The following is a 7,855-nucleotide window of genomic DNA, read 5'->3' on the forward strand; positions in this document are numbered from 1 at the left end:
GTCTCTCCATGTGTGAGTGAGTGAGTCTGTCTGTGTCTCTGTGAGTGTCCCTGTGTGTGTGAGTGAGTGTCTGTGTGAGTGTGTATGAGTGAATGTGTGTTCGTATGTGAGTGTGTGAGTGTTTTTGTGTATGAGTGCGTGTCTGTGTGTAAGAGTGTGTGTTTGTCTGTTAGTATTTGTGTGTGAGTGTTTGTCTGTGTGTGTGAGTGTCTGAGTGTGAATGTGTGTGTTAGTCTGTCTGTGAGTGTAGGTGTGTGTTTGTTTCTGTGTGTGTGTGTGTGTGTTTGTCTGTCTGTGTTTGAGTGTGTTAATGTCTGTGTGTGTGTGTGTCTCAGTTTGGGTGTTTTTCTGTCTGTGTGTGTGTGTGTTTGTCTGTCTATCTGTCAGTGTTTGTGAGTTTGTGTGAGTGTGTGTGTGTTTGTCTGTCTATCTGTCAGTGTTTGTGTGAGTGTGTGTGTATGTTTGTCTGTCTGTGTGTGTGGGGGGGGGGGGGGTTGTGAGTTTGTGTGTTTGTCTAAGTGTTTGCGAGTTTGTGTGTGTGTGTTTGTCTTTCTGTGTGGGAGTGTGTGAGTGTGAGTTTGTGTGTGTTTGTCTGTTGGTGTGTGTGTGTGTTTGCCGCTGCCAGGAGACATTACCCGAGCTCTCACTGTGTTTGGATGAAGTTTGGCTCCCAAGCATCTTGCAAGGTTCACATGGCTCCACAGGGATGGCTTCGCGGTTTTCATTCACCGGCACCACCTGTGTCCACAACTCCCTCCACTGCCGGCTACTGTCCCTCCAGCAACCGTAACACTGGCAACCGGCTGCACAAGGCGGACAGACCTTAGTGCACCACAGATTGTCTGTCAGTTTGGGAGCCAGAGAAAGCCAAGTACCATGATGCACGTTGACTGGGTTCCTTTCCATGCTCCATGCTGCACATAGTGTCATGCCATGTGTGCACAACAGTTACTAGTGTCCATCCTTTTGATAACTCCAGGGGCAACGTGCTGTTAAAGCCAGTGAGATTCACACACCTGTTGTTCAGTGTCCGCAATATCTATATTAACATTTACGGGAGGTTGTCCTCAGGCTGGGCACCGAGCACTGAGAACCCCAGTGTGCAGGCAGGCTATGGACAGCTTTGATTGAGGTCAGAGATTGCCATAAAAACTGCGGTTTAGGTTAAGATTAGTAGCAGAGTCTTTGTTTGGAGGTTAGAAACCATTTGAATCTGGTGTTCGGTGTCTCTGAACTGAATTACTGCACAGAAGCTGTTATACCCCAATTGCCTGACCTGCTCGGATTATCCGAGGTGTAGGGCTGACATCCCATCATATATTAACATTCTGACTGAGACAACTTGGAAAGTACGTGATATTACCTACAGTTTGTATTGTTGTAGCTAACAACGACGGTGTACAGCGTGCAAATACATATAAGTGAATGCTTTTATATATTTTTTNGAAATATATTTTTATTTATATCCCTGCCCTGCGAGAAGGCTGCTATATAAATGCAAGTTGTTGTTGTTACTTTCCCTATCAATTTGCTTCAATCTCACATGTTGAAAAACAGCTTCCTCCCCTCCCTTCCTCCCTCCTGTACACTAATCAAACACTTGCATAACTTTACTGTTCCCCCGCACTAGAATTCAGCAGCTGGAATGGAAGCTTTTATGAAACCTACATACCAATGGCTGTTGCAACGTGTCTTTCTCATCTGGACTTGTCTCCCCCCACGAGGGGACATGAGAAACCATAGTGTGAGCGGATCCTTTAGGGGGTGGGGTTTGCCCTGTCAAATGCCATCAGGGAAAAGAAAGTGGGTTTCCTGATCGTTGAGATTCAGAATATAGAAATAACCTCTCAATCAAAACACGAGAAAAGAAGAGAAAGACAATTTTGAGATAGTGGTCACTCTTTACTGCAGGACAATAAAGGCACAATTCCTGGAATATGTTTGCCTAAAGAACACACATTCACTGCACTTTAGATTTAATTCAGTGATGTGCATTGAGACGTGCTCACTATGTGAAGGGACTTATCAAATCCAAGCATTATTAACATTGGAAAATTGCAATTGGGAATTTGCAATATAGTTTTGCTTCTTTCTGCCAGAGTCTAAACCCATCGACTCCTTTTTTTTGGTCAGCTGAATGTCATGGCACATGCGGAAACCCATCACCGTGTTTAAGAGCGTTCCATGCTTTCCACCCACACAGGGAAATTCCCAAGATATTTATTGGAATGAAATGTGCACTCTCCCCTTGAGGGGTACATTGTGCTTCCCTAATTCTGGAGAATTTAAGGTGCGGGCTGGCAAGAGCCAAGGCTTGGGAACTCCAGAGTGTGATCTGCTGGAGTCTAGCCACATAAACTGCATAGCTTTCCATTGATAGCACTGTCTGGCAAGCTTTCTCACTGCTTGCTCAGCTTCGACCATCTTACCCAATTGGGCTTTGGCTTACAGGGTTAATGGGAGCACAGTAGGAAGAGTCCCTGACCCCAGAGGCTGGTCTCCCCTTCGAAGTCCTGCGAGTCTTCCTGCGAGAAGACTTGCTGTCTTCAGCAAGAGGCCTGGAGTTCTGCGGTCTCAGCTGGCTCAGGAATTGGACAACCAAGACCGCCACAGAGGATGGGCTCAATTCCAACATTCTGTTGCCAGCCAGGTCAGCTCCAAGGAACCCTTACACTTGCCTCCATCCCCAAGGAGGATAGTCACTAGACTGGGGCTCCTTTCTGCTCCCTATATGTTGCATTTAGCATAAAGTAACTTTAGTGCATAGTAAAACTATTTTTAAACAATAGATTATTTTCTTATTCATCTCATATATTTACTTGGGTTTCATTCAAAATAAATCTGAGTCATATTGTATTCCTTACATTTTTTGAAAGAGATGAGTGTTTTGTTGGGTATCTGGTGCTTGGACCATCCAGTTCCCAGGCTCTTGCCAACCTGCGCTTAATACTCTCTGGAATTAGGTAAGCAGGATGCATCCCTCGAGAGAGAGAGACCCCATTCCATTCCAACAATTTAACTCTGGAATTTCCATGTGTAGCTGGGATGCATGGAATTCTCCGTTTGTTTTGGATACTCTTAAGCATGTTGATGGGTTTCTGCCCATCACATCAAATGGTTTGTGCTCCTGCCCCCATCACATGCAATGTTTCCCCGGCCTCTATGAAGGAGTTCTATAGCTCAGTGGTTAGAGCACTCGCCTCTCAAGCGAGAGACCTGGGTTCAATTCCCGGCAGGGCAAAACCTTGGGCAAGTTTCCTTACTCCACACGCCTGATAATAATTCCTCAAGAAAAAAAACAATAATAAATTGGTCACTTCAATCCATGACTGTTTGTGAGACACTGCTGTGCGCAATTGGCTGCCGGGTTTCACCCACAAATATCCAGTCATTTCACTTTACAGTATATTTTGTGAAGCGCATTGCGACATCTAGAAGACGTGAAAAGTGCTATATCAAATGCAAAGATTATTATTATCCTCGGTCCTCTACTCCTCACTATCTATACACCCCCACTAAGTGATATCATCCACAGGCATGTGGTTCACTTCCAGATGCACACGGATGACACTGAATTCTATCTTAGTGTCTTAGCTGCACCCTCGAATCCAGCATCACTGCTGTCCTGACTAAATGCCTGTCAAACATCAAGTCCTGGATGAGCTCTAACTTTCTTCAGTTAAACACAGACTGTTAAACACAGTCCTGCTTGACTTCCATTAGTGCCTTCTCACCTCGGGCATTGACAGCATCAAGCTGCATGGTTGCGCACTGCAACTCAAGAGCGGGTTGGAATTAATGCGTCAATGTTTGACATCTACACCTGGAAATTTCCCCGTTCCTGGAATAGAATATACACTCTCTCTCCAGTCAGATGCACCCTGGTCACCCAATTCTACAAAGTATTAGGTGGAAGTTGGCAGAAGCCAAGCTTTGCAGAACCTAGAGTGTGCATTTTGAGTAGTGTTGGAGTTCAGCCAGCTAAAACCTCACAGCTTACCATTGCAAACACTTTCTGGAAAGCTTCTCATTGATCAGCTATGAGTCTGACCACCCTACTCATTAGAGTTAACAGGATTAACAGTAGTCCAGTGGAAGAATCCCTGCCACAAGTGACTCCAAGTTCTGGCGCTGAGCCAGGCTGGCTAGTCTACCATGAACAGTGCATACTGCAGATTTACCTTGTTCAGAAAATACCTCAAAAGATTGACCCAATTCCAATATTCTGTTCTGATGAAGGATCGTGGACCCGAAACGTCGACTCACTTTCTTTTCTCCATAGATGCTGCCTGACCTGCTGAGTTTTCCCAGCTCTTTCGGTTTATGTTTCAGATTTCCAGCATCTGCAGTATTTTGAGTCATGTCTAATATTCTATTGTCAGGCACATCTCCTCAGCACAACTCTACCCCAAGGAGCCACTATTTACCTCCCTCTGAGGAACATAGTCATTATTTGATCATCATTAGACAGCTGCCAAGTGAAAGTTTGACCCGTCACTCGGCAGTACAGACTGATACAGATTGAGTAGCAAGAGTTTAGTAAATATAACATGCCGGTGGTTGATCCTAAATGGCAACCCTAATAGGTCATAAGATATGAATGTCTGATCTGAATTGACCACACAGCTTGATACAAGTTTTGCAAGATCTTCAGCATTGTAATAACTCAAAATACATTGTATGAATTTGCTTGTGGTATTGAGTGTTTGCCTGAGATATGACAAATAATATCACCTCCAAAGTAACTTTAAATGTTTTCATTACATAGACTAAGAATGATTTCATGAATAGTGTACAGTATTTGGCAATTTTGAAACATAAATGGTAAAGTGCCATCTGGTGTTGAGGAGTGGAATCAAGGTTGAGAAAAAACAAATGTTGATTTCAGTAAGGACCAGGATAAGATGGGAATTTATCAATGTTTGGGAAAAGTGCTCAAAGTTTAGATGCATTTCCGATATCTAACAAAATTCCTTTTGTTATGATTAATGAACCTTATCTATACGAAGGACAGATTTTCTTGTTGATATGTTTTTTAAACTGCATACATTCCTGCAAATAACAACAACAAAATTACATTTGTATAACTCCTTTCATGTCTGCGAGTCCCAAGGTGCCGGACAGACAGAGTTTCAGACCCGAGCTGGGGGTCGGGGTCAGGGAGGGTGGAGGGCAGTGGGGGAAGCAGGGAGATCAAAAGCACGGTCAAAGAAGAGGGTCTTGAGATGCGAGCAGGATGGTAGGGGTTTAGGAGGTTGCAGAGGTAGGGGGGAGCAAGACATCAGAAAGAGCATCATATTGAGTTTGACCGAAGCATGGACCAAAGTCATTAAACCCATTATTTTCATAGCCACATTTGTGTGGCTATCCTACCCACTGCTTTACCTTCATTGTAAAGCATCGTACAGATGATTCCTGAAACCTAAAGATAAACGAGCATAAACTGAATGTTCAGTTGTCCTGATATTTCCAGTGCTCCTAGTGCTTCTCCAGGTGTTGCAGTTGAGATCAAGAATTAGCCTAATGGCAAAGCTGAGCCACAATGTAGCCACACTGACAATGTTAAAAGCTCCATGTCCTGCATTGCCATGCAACCTGACAAAACTTTTTTGGGGGAAAAAGAAAAAGCTACACTGCCACCTAGAGACCAAACAAAAAAAATCTACAAACACACACACACTTTCCTCCAAAAAATTACAATCACTAAAAAAAGTCCTTCAAAATTTTTAAAAAATTAAGTTTTCTTTGTTGCATAGGTTGAAATTTTCAGTGCTTTGAAATGCATTTGGTGCAAGGTCACCTCAAGACTAGATTTTTGAAAACCTCCCCTCCTAATTTACCCTCCAGCATCTCTGGTTTATCTAGAACCTTGTAAGTCTCTTGTTGGACAAACCTTCTGACATAACATCCTTAGCCTCTGGCACTCCTTTTCAGAACGTCTTTGATTTTCTTCCTCTCCCCTTCAAAACCCTCTTGAAAAGGTTTAATTTTCCCTCATCACTCCCTCTTATAATTGTTAACTGGTTTCAGATGTGAAAGACAAAATATACAATTGCTTTGTGGTTGGTTAAAATGGTATATAATTCACTACATATTATGTAGAAGTCTGCAATGTTTTCTAGGCTCATGAATTAGGTTTTATGGGTATATATGTAACCAACAACGCCAACCTGTATTCATGTAGCAGCCTTTACATGGGGTAGCGTCTTGGAGTGCTTAACAATGTCGGACTTTGATGCCGAGCTGGGGAGAGGTAATTGGAAGCAATTTAGGACCTCTTCACCCTTGGCATTAGATTGAGGGTGCTTGTAGGTCCGTCTGTAGGAGGTGATGAGCTAGGCCAATAGAAAAGCGCGGACATTTTTTGCAATAAAAATGCAGAACACTTTGCGGATCTTGCAGGAAATTGCGGAGGCCTTTGTTCAATTTTGTGGAAAAATTGCAGGGGTTGATGCTATTGAGGTATATTTTACTGCCACATTTTTAAAAAAATTTATTGATAAAAACTAAACATAAGGCTAGATAAGGAAAAGCTGTTTCCGCTGGTAGGTGTGTCTGTGACCCGTGGTCACAGTCTTAAGATATCTACCAAAAGAAGCAGAGGGGAGGTTAGAAGAAAATTTTTCACTCAGCGAGTTGTTCAAATTTGGAATGATCTGCCTGAAAGGGTAGTAAAGTCCGATTCGATAACAGCTTTTAAGAGAGAACTGTATAGGTATCTGGGGAAGACGGGTTTGCAGGGTTATGGGGAGAAAGCTGGTGATTGGGTTAGTGAAAGTGACTTGCTCTGTCAAAGAGCCGGCACAGACTCGATGGGTCGAATGGCCTCCTTCTGTGCCGTAACATTTTATGAATCTATGAATCTTCTATGAAAAATAACACATATTAGATTGTCGCAAAAAAAAATTAATTGCTTCTTTAACAAAACCTGGATGGCCATGGGGGCGGGGGAGAACACCAGCGAGGCTACAGGAGCTCACCACCATCTCTCAGAACCTGCACTGCACACAGACACAGAAACACACACACACATTCAGACAGAGAGAGAGAGACACACACACACACAGACCCAGATTCAATAGGGTGAACAGGGAGAAACTATTTCCACTGGCAGGTGGGTCAGTAATCTGAGGACACCAATTTAAAATAGTTAAAAGAAAGCGGGGAGGTGAAGAGGATTTTTTAACGCAGTGAGTTGTTGGGATCTGGAAGGCATTGCCTTGAAAGGATGGTGGAAGCTGATTCAATAACAACTTTTAAGAAAGAAGTAGATAATTATTTGGGGAGGACAAGTTTGTAGGGCTACAGGGAGAAAGCGGAGGAGTGGGATTAATTTGGATAGCTCTTTTTAAAGAGCTCGCACAGACACCATCGGCCGAATGGCCTCCTTCCGTGCTTTATAATTCTATGAAAAGATTCGATCAAACCGGAAAAGGTCTTTTCATCCATCTTCCCTTTCTAGAGGAATGTGATACAGGACAGTAGAAACCAAAAATGGATTTTCCTTAAGAAAAAGAACTATATGGCACCGCGAAACTTCTCAATTCACATTCTTTGCGTGAATCGATCGTGTCTGTGCCAGCTCTTTGAAAAGAGCTATCCAAATTAATCCCACTCCTCCGCTTTCTCCCTGTAGCCCTGCAAACTTGTCCTCCCCAAATAATTATCTACTTCTCTCTTAAAATTCTTATATTAAAGCTGTCAAAACTATTGTTGAATTATTTGTTGTGATTAAGCGTTTCTGCAAAGTGTCAAAGTCAACAAAGACGCATTAAACCAGTATTCATGATACTTTTGTAGCTACAAAAAAATCTAATATTCAAGACATTTTATTGAATAATTCAAAATAGAAAGT

The 7,855-nt window shown here is 42.9% G+C and overlaps 1 non-coding gene across 1 annotated transcript; it reads left to right on the plus strand.

Annotated features, from left to right (window-relative positions):
* Positions 1-3,169: 3,169 nt before the first annotated feature.
* trnae-cuc lies at positions 3,170-3,241 on the plus strand. The gene has a single exon. It is a non-coding gene; the product is annotated as a tRNA-Glu (tRNA).
* Positions 3,242-7,855: the final 4,614 nt, after the last annotated feature.

This window comes from Callorhinchus milii, unplaced genomic scaffold (genome assembly GCF_018977255.1).
Source record: "Callorhinchus milii isolate IMCB2004 unplaced genomic scaffold, IMCB_Cmil_1.0 Scaffold1, whole genome shotgun sequence".
In the NCBI taxonomy this organism is placed as follows: Eukaryota; Metazoa; Chordata; class Chondrichthyes; order Chimaeriformes; family Callorhinchidae; genus Callorhinchus; species Callorhinchus milii.